Source organism: Somniosus microcephalus, chromosome 3 (assembly GCF_052327205.1).
Source record: "Somniosus microcephalus isolate GS21.2 chromosome 3, FLI_Smic_1.0, whole genome shotgun sequence".
In the NCBI taxonomy this organism is placed as follows: Eukaryota; Metazoa; Chordata; class Chondrichthyes; order Squaliformes; family Somniosidae; genus Somniosus; species Somniosus microcephalus.
This window is the reverse complement of record NC_140989.1, coordinates 383,325,771-383,343,167: the sequence shown is the minus strand read 5'-3', so window position 1 is coordinate 383,343,167 and position 17,397 is coordinate 383,325,771.

Below are 17,397 nucleotides of genomic sequence, written 5' to 3'. Positions count from 1 at the left end.
ATAAGTCATTTCCACATCACAGAATCACAGGAACGCCACAGTGCAGATAGAGGCTATTTCGGCCCATCGAGCCTGCACCAACACATATCCCACCCGATCCCCGTAACCCCTACACCAACACATATCCCACCCTATCCCCGTAACCCCACGTATTTAATCCCCCTAACACTAAGGGTCAAATTATGATAGCCAATCAACCTAACCCGCACATCTTTGGACTGTGGGAGGAAACCGGAGGAAACCCACGCAAACACGGGGAGAATGTGCAAACTCCACACAGACAGTCGCCCGAGGCCGGATTCGAACCCGGGTCCCTGGCGCTGTGAGGCAACAGTGCTAACCACTATGCCACCGACAAGATTCATGTCAGTGTTTACTTTAAAAAAAAAAAAAAATAGCTTTTATTTTCTCTGACTAGGTGAACAGCCAAGTGAATTGCTATATGGTCTTTGCAAATGTCACTGAGCACCCAGTGACTACGAGATGCAGGACACTGACCAGGATGGCACTTTTCCTTTTTTTTTTGAGTACAGTGTATTGGAGAAGTGAATTTTTTCTCGGCCTCTGGATCCAGGGAGGGGAAAAAATGATGGAGCTGAAGCTGACGTTGGCCAGGTTGATGTGGACACATAGATTGGCGCCTCTCCATCCAACTGGAGATAATTCTTAAATAGCCAACAAGGTTATTTTTTTTTTTAAATATCTAATTTGGTAATGCTTTAATTCGAATGAACTCCTATAATCCAACCCCCCTCCGAAGCACTTTACTGCCATGGGGAAAATGAGTAATCGTGGAAAGGCTGGAAAATAAAAGCAACTGAAAATCTCTTTTGGGGGGGGGGGGGTGGTTAAGAGGAACTTGCTGTGTATTAAAGGTGTTCCAGTGACTCTACTTCAGGTGTCATCTCCTTCTCTGATGTATTGCATGTTTTTTTAATGGAGGAGTTGGCTGCCTATAACACACGGGTAAACATCTGTTCGCCAACCCCTGAAATGACCCTCTGGAAAGTGGCTAATCCAGACTCTGTCAAATGTAGCTCTTGTTACAAGGCAGCCTGTAAAATGCTAATATAAACATCAGTGGAACTTGATTTTATAGATGTCTTGTTATGAGAAACCATCTCCTCTTTCTAGAAGCTTTGTTAATTCATCGAGCTAAGACTTCTTTGGATGAACTGTTTGGTACACACGTTAATGAGTATCATTTTGACGGCTATTTGATGTGTAACTTTTTCACTTTGAACCCAAACAACTCCATGAGCTCTCTGCAGTCCTTCAGTGGCCTATATGATTCTCTCTGGCATATCGTCCGCATTCTCACCTGTTCCTTATCCATTAAACAGCCTAAGAATTGTAGTTCCTCCTTTGCTGCTCTACCATCGGAATGACGACTCCTGATGTATAGCCGCTAGATCACCATGGAAAGGAGATTAATCAAATGTCATGTAATTAGATGAATAATAAAGACCCCCCCCCCTGTATTCTCTTCCAGAGAGAAAGATGAAAGCCACAATTGTGTGGTGTATGTATAGAGTCCGACTAAGTGTGTGGTTCACTGTGTTTCAGGCTTCAAACTGGGGCAAACTTTGAATTTCTCTGAATGAGACGGTGGCCTCTTGCACATCCCCGATTTTAATTGCTCCACCATTGGCAGCCGTGCCTTTAGCTCTAGAATTTCCCAAACCCCTCTGCCTCTCCTCCTTGAAGACGCTCCTTAAAACCTATCTCTTCGACCAAGCTTTTGGTCACCTGCCCTAATATCTCCTTACGTAGCTCGGTGTTAAATTTTGTTTGGTAACGCTCCTGTGAAGCGCCTTGGGATGTTTTACTATGGTAAAGGTGCTATATGAGTGCAAACTGTTGGTGTTGGCTTGACTTTTGAACTTGAGTTCCTATTCAGAAGTCGTGTGTGTGTGTGTGTATACGAAGGACAGATTGATCTGCCTGGAGGTTTTGAAGTAGAAGTTCTATATTTTCCACCTTCGTTCTCTCTCTCAGATCTCTGTCTTGGGAAGACACTCCACAGTGTGTCTTGAGAAGCAAAGAAACACGTCTGTGGACCTCCGTCAAGGTGGTGTTCAGACAGAAGAAAAGTCAAGGATGAGGAGAAAAGGCTACTTGGCCCACTGAAGCTTTCAGTGCTCCAAGCCTAGCTTCTAATTGCATTTTGAATCCTAATGTTTTTGGCTTCCACAACCTCACCTGGTACATTATTTCAAATCTGTATCGCCTTTTGAGCAAAGCATAGGCCCTTTGAAAGGGATTTCAATGGTTCACATCTAGAGTGATGGGTAAGCCCTATACGAGTCCATTAAAAGACATCTATTGTCATTTCAAAAGCTATAATTTCTCAATCTGTTCATAGCAGTGCTGTCATTTTTAGTACTCAATGCATTCTATGAATTATTTTTCATAAATATGCAGCTCATTTTGTTTACTCAATCACTAGCCTGCAGGCATTGTATGTGATTCGGGGCTGCTGTCGGGTATTGAAGCTGTAATCATGAATTTTTATTTCTGTACAGTGGCGGATGGCAGACTTAAACATGTATTAGTCATTTGATGTAAACAAAAAAAAAAGCAGTGTTTAAAAGAAATAAAATGCTGGGTTTCTGATTCACTAACAAATCATGTTGCAGTTTGGGCTGAAATGGCGATATGAATTGATTTATTTCCATTTAGGGGAATTGTAACACGGTGACCAGCTACGACTGCAAAGTAATGAGTAGCAGCTTGCAAGTTGTAGTCAGTGTCTCTACCACAAAAACCTAGTGTTGGGGATGGGGGAAGATTAAATAATCCCTTAAATCTACTGAAATACTAGAATTCTTGAGGGGAATCTGTAACCTACCATAAATTTAATTCTCCTGCCATAGATGTCCGCCTTGGCTTAGGGGTATCGTTCTTGCCTCTGATTCGGACCAAGCCCCATTCCAGAGACCTGAGCACATCGTCTAGGCTGATGCTTCAGTGCAGTACTGAGTACGTGCTGCACTGTTAGAGGTGCTGTCTTTCGGATGAGACTTTAAACCAGGGCCCTCTTGGGCAAGCAAATAGATTACATGGGACTATTTCGAAGAAAGAGCAAGGCAACTCTCGATGCTCTGGCCAAAATTTCTCCCTCAACCAATGTCACTATAACAGATTATCTGGTCACATATATCATTGCTGTTTGTGGGACCTTACTGTGTGCAAATTAAAAGTGACTACATTTCAGATGTGCTTAATTAGCTGTGTAGCACTTTGGGATGTGAAAGGTGGTATATAACTGCAGGATCATTCTTCTATATTTCTATTGACTCCATCCCTTCTCTGCCAACTGCTTGGGCTTAATGAGGTGGTGTCAAACCTTAGTTCTGTTTGACCCTGAGCTGAGTTTCAAACCCCACATCCTATCCATCACCAAGACTGTTTACTTCCACCTCTCCTACCTCACCCCCATTTCTGCTGAAACCCATATCCATGTCTTTGTCATCTCTGGACTCGATTTGCATAATGTCTTTCTTGGTGGCTTCCCATCCATTGCCCTCCATCAGTTCCAACTTGTTCAAAGCTCAGCAGCCTATATTCTTTTACTGAAGGCTCGTACATCCATCACTCCCATCCTTGCTGATTTACATTGGCTTCTTAACAAGAATCTTAAACTTAATACCTTAATGGGTATAATTTTCAAATCCCTTCATGGCCTTACCCCACTCTATCCATGCAGCCCCCTCAGACTTGCATTACCTCCTGATTCTTTCAGTTCTGATTCTGGCTTTTAGTGCATCCTTCTTTAAGCTGCCTTGGCCCTGTTCTCTCAAACGATCTATCTTAAACACTTCTAGAAACCCTCTCGAAACCCATCCTAAGTTTCCAGTTACCTCCCCTTACTCTGCTGTTTATTTTCATCTTTGCCTACGTAATGTGCTTTGGGACATTTTCTGTTAAAGGCACTAGAAGTGCAAGGTTTTCTTTATTGATCTGATCAAAGTCACTCAGTTTGAGGTGGTAATAGGAGTGCTGCAATTGGCCTCAATGCACCTACGTTTCTGCTTCTGATCCCTGCCAGTGACCCCTTCTGTCTCCTGGCCAATATTTATCCCTCCATCAACATCACTAAAAACAGATTATCTGGTCATCATCACATTGCTGTTTGTGGGGGCTTGCTGTGCGCAATTTGGCTGCCGGCCGCGTTTCCTACATTACAACAGTGACTACACGTCAAAAAAAAAAAGTACTTCATTGGCTGTGAAACACTTTGGGACATCCTGAGGATCGTGAAAGACTCTGTATAAAATGCAAGTTGTAGTCTTCCTCCTCCTTCTGAAAAGTGTGCAGATATCAGGTGAGACAAAGATAGGGACTTGCTGTGATGCCCCTCCAGGTTTAATAGCTTGCTGGCACTCCTGTCTAGACCAAAAGATGGAGAAGTTTGCAGGAAGCATGTGGAACAATACCTTTTAAGTGGCAACAAGATTTGAGGAACAAAAATAAGTTCACTCTCTGGTGCTTGTATACATTCTAGCCGATTGACGTATGAATAGAAAAATCTGATCTCTGATTGCTGTAGATCATCCTAATGTGTTTTGCAAGCATCATCATTTGCTGTGTGTGTGGTACTTTGTCTTGTGTGACACACCAGATATAATTTGTTTAATCAAAATATTGCACTGGTTGGGGGGGGCGGGGGGGGGGGCTGAAATGGCTTTTGCATCAAATTATTCCAAGCAAACCTAAAATGACTAGCTAATTGACGCTTTAATTTTTTACATCTGCTCAACAAAGAGAAAATCTAAGTACTGGTGAAGAAACATCTGGATTCGTTCTTGCTCTTTCTCCCCCCCACCCCCCTATGGGTTATCTCACTCAGTCATGTGCCTTTTGCTGTCATAACAACTAGTACGGCTCTCAGTGCGACTATGGTATTTACACAGATTTAAAACTTTATTTATTTTAGTTGTGTTGGCAATGACTGAGAGCTGACAGAAAATCAATTCCAACATTTTATTTTGCATCCTGTACACTTGAGAAATTTCAACGCCAGTTCTTTACCTAATACTCAAGTTATTTGAAATGATTACAAACAGCAATACACAGACAGGAGCAGCTTGCTAGTGAATCTTTTCAAGCTGTGCTCCTAATAAAAAAAATCATATCTAAGAAACTGCAGCCAAACAACATAAATAAACTTCTTTAAAATAATTTGAACTTTGTAAGATGCAATCTGGTGGAGCATTGTTTAAACCAATGCCACTCCATCAGCAGACAATTCAATTGCAACTGGGATGTGGGAATTAGCAATTGACGTAAACAGTGCCCTTATAATGTGCCCAAAGTTCAATTCTGGGCACCACACTTTAGGAAGGATGTTGAGGTGGCGGAGAGGGTGCAGAGGAGATTTATTAGCATGGTACAAGGGACGAGGGACTTCAGTCATGTGGAGAGACTCGAGAAACTGGGATTGTTCTCCTTAGAGCAGAGAAGGGTAAGGGGAGATTTAATAGAGGTGTTCAAAATTATGAGGGGTTTTGACAGAGTAAATAAGGAGAAATGGTTTCCACTGGCAGGAGCGTTGGTAACCATAGAGGACATAGATTTAAGATAATTGGCAAAAGAACAAGGGGGAGAGGATAGGAGAAATGTTTTTATGCAGCGAGTAATAATCTGGAATGCACTGCCTGAAAGGGTGGTGGAAGCAGATGCAATAGTAACTTTCAAAAGGGAATTGGATATATAGTAGAAAAGGGAAAAATTGCAGGTCTATGGGGAAAGAGTGGCACTAATTGGATAGCTCTTTCAAACAGCCGGCACAGGCACAATGGGCTGAATGGCCTCCTTCAGTGCGGTCAGATTCTATGATTCTACGTGCTATCGTTAGGCTTTACAGAGTCTATCTTAAAGGTTCAGTAACTCTGCCTCCACAGCCACTGTAGCAGTTCGCTGCTATTGCAAAGTGTGGTACTGAAAACCTCTAGTTACTTAACAGGCACTGTTGATGCTTTTGGGAACATTTGGAGAAGATACAGCAAGATACAGTTCACGGTTTAGAGAACAACACAGATGCTCCTGTCCTCTTCTCACGGCGGTGAGTCATGATGGAGGTACGGTCCTATGGGCAAGTGACCATTCTTCATGCGAATGTTGGAAAGGCTATTCAGTCACTGGGGAAGGATCACAGCAGAGGCACGTTGGGGGACCAAACGCAGATTGGGTGACCGCTTTGTGGAACACCTCCGTTCAGTCCGTAAGGGGGACCCTGAGCTTCCGGTCGCCTGTCATTTTAATTCACCGCCCCATTCCCACTCAGACCTCACTGTACTCGGGCTCTTGCATTGTTCCACAGAAGCTCAGCGTAAACTCGAGGAACAGCACCTCATCTTCCGATTAGGCACTTTACAGCCTTCCGGACTCAATATCGAGTTCAACAATTTCAGGTCATAACCTCGGCCCCCGTTACATTTTTGCTTATATTTTATCCACATCTTTGTTTTGCCCCTTTCCGCCCCCCCCCCACCTCCCTTTTTTTTCTCTCCCACATGGCAGCTGTCTCCCATTCTGCCAGAACATTTCACACCTAATCTAGAGCCGTCTTTTGTCTCCACTAGTCCTATCACCATCTCGTCTCGTTTTGAATACCTCTTAATGTCTCTTCACTTCTTTTGTTCTCTGCCAGCCCTGCCTTCGATCTATTTCATTTCCTTTCCAGTTTTGAAAAAGGGTTAGACCCGAAACGTCGACTCTATTTTCTCTCCACGGATGTTGCCTGGCCTGCTGAGTTTTTCCAGCATTTTCTGTTGTTATTTTGGATTTCCAGCATCTGCAGTATTTTGCTATCGTACCAGTCCTGTTCTCACCTGATGTCCGTACACACACACTCACTTTCAGGACAGGAACCAAGAGCATCAAGCCTGGCTTTTCTTTTTTTGTTGCCCCCTCCCTATCCCCTTGCCAGTCATAGTGCTTCCATCTGCTGCCTTGACTTCGAGCGCAAGATAGACAGAGATGAAGGCAGTCATTCGGCCCATCCCAGCAGAACACAGGGATTGAATGCTGGGCCTTTCTGATGTGTGGGTCTCTGTGCCGCATAACACCGACCAGTTCTCTACTGAACTAGCCAGGGTAACCCTGAGCAACACTTGAAAAGTGCCACTGAGCATGCCACTCGAAATCTGACCACTTAAAAACGGCAACATTAAAGATAAAGTGATCCACATTTATAGAAGCAGAATAAAGGCTACATTCTCAAGATTAAAATACATGACTGATCTTTGCAAATACAGGGGAACCTCATTATAATGTACTTATTTTATTAAGAGCCTTCAGGAAGACAGTGCATTATCATGGGGGGCATTGTAAACAAGAGCCTTTAGACGAGCTGGATAATGCAAACCCTTGCTCTGTTGCTGTTTGCATTATCCAGCTCATCTAAAGGCTAATAGTTTCTGGTAGGCCGGGAAATGTGTCTCTGTTGTCATAGGGTGGATTTGACTGCTCATAGTTGAAAAGGTCAGAATTCACTTTTTTCCCTGATGTGAGACAAGCCTCTGCGGGACTGTTTTGAAATTTGACTCGTGTTGAAGCCAGAAATACACTTTGTATTTTCGGCTGCAACAATGCAGTTTTCTTGTTAAGAATGGGCTTCTCGGACTCTGCTGTTGGCTCAGTGGGTTTTGATTCTGAGCAACCGAGGCCTGCAACTGCCCAGGAAAGTCACAGATTTGACCCTTGCTCTGTGCTGAGTTGGTTTATCTCAGGCCCGGACCATGTTAGAGGTGCTACACTTGACCTTGGGTTAGCGAGGGGAAAATTGACCCATGTTATTGCACCTGATCACCATTCAGCAGCCCCTACTGGCGGCATGGGTGGCTAAGAAGAAAGGAAGACCCTTGCATTTATATAGCACCTTTCACAACTTCAGGATGTCCCAAAGTGCTTTACATTCAATGAAGTTCTATTTCTTTTTTGAAGTGTAGTCACTGTTGTACTTCAGGGGAGACTTCTTTTCCCAGAGAGTGGTAAGAATGTGGAATTCGCTACCACAGGGAGCGGTTGAGGTGAATAGCGTGGACGACTTTAAGAGGAAACTAGCTAAGCACATGAGGAAGAAATGCTAATAGTCTTGAATGAGGAGGCTTGTGTGGAGCATAAACACCAGTATGGACCAGTTTGGCCGAAAGGCCTGTTTCTGTGCTGTACATTCTATCTAATGTAGGGGCAAGGACAGATTTTGGGATGGCTGTGATGTCACTTGGGTCACATAGCCTACCAACACTGGCTGTGAAAACTCACTCGTCAAAAAAAACGGCCATTTGATGAGTGACAAGTCAGCTACTTGATCGCAGCGCCCTGGCTCCCCAACCCAAGCACTGCAGCCCTCCCTCAGCACTGCTCTGGGCAGTCAGGCTGGATTGGGAGTTGTTGCAGTCTGAAAGAGATTGAGGAAAGCTGTGCAGCATCAGAACATGAACGTAAAAGTCAGAACCATCCAGATTGACTGCCTCACCTCTCTTTGGCACCCCCGATGGAGTAATGGAGCTTGTGATCTGACTGCGCGAGGAGTGTAAGGAGCACCAGTGCATCAATATGGCAGGTTTGTTGGTGCACAGCGACCCCTTCTCCCATTGAAAAGTCTGCTCCACCATCCTTCCCTTGAAAGCTCATGACTGAATCAAAATGGCCCCCAATTAACTGGGAGATAGATTTGAAAGCATGTGGCAGAAGGGATTGCGAGTTCCAAGGGAGCAATATCTGGGCAAAATAGGTTCTACTGAGGGTCCTCTTGTACTATAGTGTTTCAGTAAAAAAAAACATAACGAGGACAGTGCTCCCAGGGCACATCATCTTTCCCCACTGACATCTCAGTTCCACAGCTGTAATTCTTCTTACTTCAAGTGGCTTGGTTGGGCCTGCAATTTTATTACTAGTATAAGTCATTAAAGAATAAAAATAAATCTGTGGTTGGGAATTACATAACGGCTCACAAAAAACAAACTGGGGGGGAGGGAGAGCAGGCCTATAAAAGAATAGCAACAGCTGAAGTTTAAAAAAAAATCCTCAATGTGTTGGAGATTGATGTGCAAAGTTTATTCTGGCAATGCTGAACAAGAAGGCACGTACATACAGGAGGCTTTGTCACAACAAGCTCAGAAATAAAGCAGGTACTGGCGCGATCAACCCGTGGTGTATATGAACAGCTGCCTGTTCATTTACTGCCATTAAATGACGTGGTTTTACATCCAAGTGGCAAACATTTCACGGAAATGGACTCGCGTCGATATGGGACTTTTAAAATAGAAAGACTTGAGAGAAAGATTTGCATTTATATAGCACCTTTCACGACCTCAGGCCGTCCCAAAGCGCTTTACAGCCAATGAAGTACTTTTCTTTTGAAGTGTAGTCACTGTTGTAATGTAGGACGTGCTAGAAACATAGGAGCAGGAGTAGGCCATTCGGCCCTTCGAGCCTGCTCGGCCATTCAATATGATCATGGCTGATCCTCTATCTCAATATAACAACAGAGAATGCTGGAAAAACTCAGCAGGTCAGGCAACATCCGTGGAGAAAAATTTGAGTTGACGTTTCGGGTTGAAACCCTTCTTCAAAACTGGAAAGAAAATAAAAAGATCGAAGGCAAAGCTGCAATCAAACAAAAGAAGAAAAGGAGACAATAAAAGGTATTAGAAGCCAGATGAGATGGTAATGGGCCTGTGGAGACAAAAGGCATATTCCCGCTCTCTCCCCATACCCGTTGATGCCTTTTGTGTCTAGAAAGCTATCAAGCTATCTATCTCCTTCTTAAATATATTCAGTGACATGGCCTCCACAGCCTTCTGTGGTAGAGAATTCCACAGGTTCACCACCCTCTGAGTGAAGAAATTTCTCCTCATCTCAGTCCTAAATGTCCTAGGATGGTAGCAGCGGAGAGGAATGCCAGTGCGATATACCGCTGGACAGACAGTAAGGGAATTCTAAAGCACACCAGAGAGTTACAGCCCCGCTTTAATTCACGCTTGGAGGGACTGACACTCGGAGTGGTTTCTGGGTAGGGTAACGGAGGCAAAAAAAATTCAGGAATTGTTCAGGGGGCAGTTCGGTGCAGTAATGGAGGAATCTGTAGGAGTACGATGTGAATGGCCTTACTCATACGTTTGCGATCTTGTTGAACTGCAGCAGACGGTTTGATCAGCACCTATGTTGCAGCAAGGCCATTAAAGGGGACGAACGTCGGAGCCCCTCAGAAAGTTGGACTGGTAAGAAGATAAGTACAAGTGCTAGAAATCTGATACGAAACCAGATAACAAAGCAACAGATCAATCAGCATCTAAAAGAGAAAAAAAGACGGGTTTATTTCAGTTATCAGCCGATGCTACAACTGGGGTTACCAACCCTGGTTGGCGATCTTCCTGGAGATTTCTTCAGCCCGCCCAATAAAACAGCCTTTTCCCCCCCTCCCCGCTCCAATATTTTTATAACTAATAAATTAAAGTGTTCAAAGAAATTGAAAAAATAAATTCAGTTTTTTAAAATGATTTTTCTCCTGGGTTGTTTGCCGGAGTGTCCGGGAGATTAATCTTTAATTCCTGGAGTCTGCAGGGCAATCCTGGCGGGTTGGCAACCCTGGTTACAATTGGATTAAATACCATCGGTGTTGACCAGGATAGGAATAAAGAACGTCTTATGTGAAAGGCGGTTGGATCTCGACTCATTAGATTCATCTTGCTGTCTAATTAAAAATAGCATTGACGGAAACAAATGTTTATTAAGAACACCTTACAGTAAATCGTAGCTCTCCCTGGAGAGATGCTGATATTTTATACGCTTCTGGCGGCTGTGATTTCAACAACAAAAAAATCAACTTAATTTCTTTGCAAAGCAATGAGCCCGCTGAGGTGGATCCCAGGCTGCTATCCAAAGAAGAACAGTGAGTTCCCTCAGTGCCCTGGGCCAGTGTTCTTCCCTCGACCAACACCCACCAAAAAACAGACTGACTGGTTATTCATCGCATTGCTCTGTGTGGGGCCCAGCCGTGTACAAAATGGCAGCCGTATTTGCTTGCATAACAACAGCCACTTAGTTCAGAGGAATTCATTGAACTAGAGCACTGTCCGATGTATCTGAAAAATGTGATAAGTTGCTGCATCAGTGCATTTCTTTCAGAACTTTTTGCGCTATTTGGAAAATCAGGGATAACCCCCCCTCCCCCCCGCCTGAAAGCGGGCGCAGGGATCGCAATGCGCGATTAACCCGCGCCCGTTGATTGCACGGGAGGCAGGACGTCAACTTCGTGCTGCCGGCTCATTTCCACGATTGCAGCATGCAGCCAGCGCCGCCCGCGCTTTTCATTGGCTGCACGCATCAGCCGGGGGCCCAATATCTACTTAAAGCTAGCCTGCACCTCTTAAAGGGGAGGTGCATTGTGGCTGTTGGTGGTGCTGTGGAAGATTGTGCTGCGGAAGATTCAACCATGGCTGACCATGGGAGAGAGCTTGCACCAAGGATTTTGGATGCTGCACTGGAGGTCTTGGTGCAAGAGGTGGAAAGGAGAGATGTCCTGTATCCTTGGGAAGCGGAGGCCCTCCGGACTCTTGCTCAGAAGGCAGTGGCAAGAGATAGAGGTGAAGTTCAATGTGAGGAATGTAGCCCCAAGGACCTGGATGCAGTGCAGGAAGAAGTTTAATGATTTCACATGAGTTGTCAAGGTCAGTAAGTGCATCTTCAAATGCCATATTCTACCAAATGCACCACTAGCCTCATCCACTGCTCAATTCACTACACCCCCATCACTCACCTACCAACAATCTCTGTCAAAGCAGGACTTATACCTCACATTCATAAGCTTTACCTCACCCTCACACACTTAGCACAGTTGCAAGCCTCGCACCCACATCTCAAAGCTTGCACACACTGGCAGCTGTTCAACTATGACAGCCACATCACCCAAACATATTGCAGGACACTCACTGACACACTTCCCTCTTTCTTGCAGGAGATGGTGGCGTATACCAGGAGGCAGCAGGAATTAATGGGGTGGGGGGGGGAAGTGCGCCTGCATGTTTTAACCCCCATGGAGGAGATGGTGCTGGCCATTATGGGAAGGGCCATTGCTGAGTGCGTGGCCACCGGCGGGGCTGAAGCCATTGAAGATGAGGGTATCCGCACACCTAATCCTCCTTCTGTCATCCCACTTCTCCCTCAGCCCCCAATCTGTTCCGATTTCCAAGCTGCAGATGGTGTCAGCACGCACTTCCTACTTTCTTCTCTCACCTCACCACAACCCAACCCTTGTCCCTTTTTCGCCTCAGACACTCAAGAACTGGAAGCTGCTCAGGCAGTGGAGCAAGAGCACGAAGAAAGTGAAGATGAAGAGACACCGTCACTCGATGTCACAGCCACGAGCTCGGTTAATGACACGGCGCGTAATTTAGAGGTTAGCGTAGAGGCTTGACCGGCACGTGGTGAGACACCGAGCACAAGTGCGCTGGAGCCAGGGCTGGGGGAAATGATAGCCCTGGTGCCAACTCGCCGAAGGGCACGCAGAAATGCGCCCTTTTCTAGCAGCTTGCCCTGCTCTGCGTGATCTCTGATCATCTCCCAGACATGCTCAGTGCCAAGAGGAAGCCCTACTAAGCCATCCATTTTTGGAAGCAGCTGGATTATGCACAAACCTGTGTCACCATAAAACTACTTCGGCACCAGCCAGACCACTCCCTGTAGACTACTGAAACTTTTTACATATGGAAAGTCACCCAAAACGGGTGGAATTGCAGCAACAGCCAGAAGAAATAATCCAGCAACTAACCCGTAAGTAGCTCATGATCCCTTTAAATAGCGCTGGTGGGGGGTCCTTCATGCCATTGAACGCATGTTCAGCTGTTTGAAATTAAGAGGGGTCATAGGCTGGAGTGTGGAGCTCCAAAGTGGCAGCGCTGGCGTCAAATCAGCGTTATGCTGACTGATGTCATGATTTGTCTGCTCTGCATACACTGCCGGTGGTTGTTAGGTGCACGTGCGCTAACTCCTTTACAAATATGGTGCCCGCCGCACTTCTCGTTGGAAGTGTGCGGCACGTTGCGGACGCCATGCTGATAGTTTAAAAGGCCTTGTAGCGCAACAGAGCCCAATTTCACCCCCCCCCCCCCCCAGTGTTTAAAACAATCTGTAGATTCCAAGAAAAGAGAAACTCGACTTTTCGGCCAACACACAGTGATCTAGCCTGACAATAGAAGCCCACTTCCCTTTCTGCTGAAAGCTCAGAGTTAGCAGCTACCCCAATGATTCAGTTGCTAAGTGGACAGCCCAGAGTGAAATCTGTCTCAGCCAACCCAGGTTCAGTCCTACCTGGGCTAGTAGTTGATCCTGATCAAGGTGCTGGTAGAACCAGTACAATTGTCCTTGGGCTAGGGAGTGAGGAAAATCAGCCAGGATTCATTTGCCTAGTTCACTACTCAGTGATCACATCTGGAAAGTATGCATGTGTGGGGGTTGGTAGGTGAGGAGGTGTTAGCTGTGGCTCAGTAGGCAACACTCTCACCTCTGGGTCAGAAGGTTGGGGGTTCAAGTCCTGCCCTAGAGACTTGAGCACAAAATCTAGGCTAACACTCCAGTACAATGCTGAGGAAATGCTGCACTGTCAGAGTCCTTCGGATAAGACGTTAAACCGAGGCCCCGTCTGCCCTCTCAGGTGGATGTAAAAGATCCTATGGCACTATTTCAAAGAAAAGCAGGGAAGTTATCCTGGTGTCATGGACAATATTTATCCCTCTAACAACATCCCTAAAAAACATTGTCTGGTAATTGATGTTTGTGGGACCTTGCTGTGCAGAAATTGACTGCTGTATATCCTATATTACAACAGTGACTACACTTGAAAAGTAATTAATTGTCTGTAAAGTGCTTTGGGACATCCTGAGGTCATGAAAGGTGTTATATAAATGCAAATCCTTTTTTTCCCTTCTCCTAAAGACACATGCTCTTGCTGTGGTACGAGCCCCATTCGCCCTCAACTCACCCATATGGCCATTCTTAAAGCGTGAGCTTGGACCATGAGTGTTGGGGAGGCTTTTTGGGCCCTGCGGGTACATCAGGGATCTGATTCAGCGTAGAATTTACAACTGGACGTCATTGGACAGTGATCAATGGAGGGAACCCTGAACAATCTTTCCCTTCCCTAGCCCAGGCAGACTGTCGTGGCCCAAAGCTCGCCCTGCTGAGATAAGCTAACTCCTGTAGCCTGGAGAATTTAACGAGCCATTTACTCCCCCAGATATCTTCCTTTTTCTCCCATCTTCTCCTAAAGTCAGCCGTGGCTCAGTGGGTAGCACTCTCGCCCATGGAGTCAGAAGGTTGTGGGTTCATAGTCCCACTCCAGGGACTTGAGCACATAAAGCTCGGCTGACACTCCAGGGGAGTGCTGCACTGTCGGAGGGGCCATCTTTTGGATGAGATGTTAAACCGAGGCCCCGTCTGCTTCCTCGGAGAACTATTTCGAAGAAGAGCAGGGGAGTTATCCCTGGTGTCCTGGCCAATATTTATCCCTCAACCAACATAACAAAAACAGATTATCTGGTCATTATCGCATTACTGTTTGTGGGACCATGCTGTGCGCAAATTGGCTGCCGCGTTTCTTACATTACAACAGTGACTACACTTCAAAAGTACTTAATTGGCTGTAAAGCGCGTTGAGACGTCCGGTGGTCGAGAAAGGCGCTATATAAAGGCAAGTCTTTTTTTTCTTTAAAGGCACACACTCTTGCTGAGGCCCCACTCGCCAAAAAGCCTCCCAACGTTAACTCAGCACAGAGCGGCTATTGAACCACTTGCTTTCTGCTCTCTGTGGCTCAGTTCTATCACGGGTGAGCTGTGGTTTTATTTTTAACACCGGCATAAAACGCACTCGAAATCCCTGCCCCATCGGAGTCACATACTGTAGGATGGATTTAACCTATTTACTCTGTTCTCCTGTGTTTACAGTGGCAGAGTGCCATGACTGTAACTGCTCCAAGGTGATATTATTGGCAATGCCAGTGAGCTCAGTGCTCTTGGTGGTGATGTCTGACTCTTCAAGTGCACTAATACTGCCCCGGACCTCCTTGAAACAGCGCACACAGAAATCCTGCGCTTCAAAGGTGATCGTGCATACTCAGCGCGAATAGAGACCAAAGCGATGGAACTGCTGCCCTGCTGCTCCGACATGCATACTTCCTTCACTTAAAAGCCCAAATGATTCCTCTGTCCATTGTTGTGGAAAGTCGGTCCTATTGTATTGTAATATGAGGCCAAGTCCCTTTGTAGTGCATGGATTTGCAGTTTGATACCTTCATTGTCACCACTAGAAATGTTAATCTGGTCACTTTTCACAAGATAGATTTAAAGAAGGCCTCTTTTGAAGTTGCTTTCTTTTGATTGCTCTGCTGCTGTTAGTGCCACTGCCACTTCTAAAGTCCGGGTCTCGTGCAGTCGGCAGCAACTTGCTGGATTTGCTAGGACTGGCAGCCAGGGAGGTGCATTTCTATGTCACTAGGTCCTAGTGATACGAGCATTGGTCCGAGAGAATGCAGCGAGTTCACTCTGGTGTTTCCACTGGCTGCGGGAGCTGGTGGCAGTAACGCGGTACAGTTATATAAGAGCAGCTTGATCACATTCCTCCAGAATACTGACATTAGTGTCTTCCTATTACACCATCTAGCTGTTTCCTGTGCAAATCCACTGCCCTGGCCTCAACCACCCTTCCTGGCAATACTTTCCAGCTATTGATCACCCTGTGTGTAAAGAAATACTTCCTGACATCTGTCCTAAATCTGCTCTTCACAACCTTGAACATACAGCCTCTTGTGCTTCGGCCCTGGCACATCAAAGCATTATTTTGGGTTTACTTTCTCTGTCCAATTATACCTTATATATATATAGAAAAGAAAGACTTGCATTCATATCGCACTTTTCATGACCTCAGGACGTCCCAAACCGCTTTACAGCCAATGAAGTACTTTTGTACAATGTTCCCGTGAATTTTTTCCCTGCACGGGCCCTTTAAATTTGCGGTGCGGAATCTCTTCCCGTGGCAGCAGCTGATGAGCAGCCTGCGCGGGACCTCACGATTGTCCACCTTAGGGGGAACATTGCTTTTGAAGTGTAGTCACTGTCGTATTGTAGGAAAGGCGGCGGCCAATTTCCGCACAGCAAGGACCCACAAACAGCAATGAGATAATGACCAGATAATCTGAATTTTAGTGATGTTGGTTGAGGGTTACATATTGGCCCAGGACACCGGGGATAACTCCCATGCTCTTCTTCGAAATAGTGCCGTGGGATCTTTTACGCCCACCTGAGTGTTGCTAGTGGCACACGTCAGGCCATGGGACCTTTTGCATCCACCTCTGTGCATTGCTCCCCACTGTTTAGATTTGGGCACTGGTCTCAGTAGATCAGCTGGGCTTAGCTGTGTACTAGGAAGACCTGATTGCAAATGAGCACAGATACCTGGGACAGGCTCCTGTCTGTAGCTTGTGCAATGAGAGGATCAGTTGACTGCAGCCTGTGTCGTTAATTAGCTTGTCCGACATCCAGTTCTGGATGTGCAGAAACTTTCTCCAATTAAATATTGGGAAGACCAAAGCCATTGTTTTCGGTCCCCCTCGCCACAAACTCCGTTCCCTAGCCACTGACCCTCATCCCCCTCCCTAACATCTGTCTGAAGCCGAACCACACTGTTCGTAACCTTGGTGTCATATTTGAACCTGAAGCGAGCTTCCGACCACTTAGCCGCAGCATAACTAAGATCGCTTAATTCCACCTCCATAACCTTGCCCATCTCTGCCCTTGCCTCAGCTCATCTGCTGCTGAAACCCTCACCCATGCCTTTGTTACCTCCAGACTTGATTATTCCAACGCACTCCTGGCTGGCCTCCCACATTCTACCCTATGTAAACTTGAGGTCATCCAAAACTCGGCTGCCCGTGTCCTAACTCGCACCAAGTCCCGTTCACCCATCACCCCTGAGCTCGCTGACCTTCATTGGCTCCCCTGATGACTCAGGGAGTATACTGAGTGAGTAGCTGAGCCATAAATACCAGGAAGGCTCACCGACTCACCAGGCTATGGTCAGCCCATCAGTCATTGGTAGTCAGTCAAACCAGAGCTAGTCAGCCAATCACCACTGTTAGATCCGTGTATCTTAATGTTGTGTCCTTCAATAATCAGACAACAGACTGCAGGGAACAATTCAACAGGTGTTTACTGAATGAGGGTTACTCTAGAACTAACTGTACAGATCACTACTCAGGGTTTATATACAGGTGTGGTCACTGCCGGTACTACAGTATACAGGAGCTGTAAAAAGTAGTTCTCCCCTTAAGGTACATACACCATAGGAACATAGGAACAGGCCATTCAGCCCCTCGAGCCTGTTCTGCCATTCAA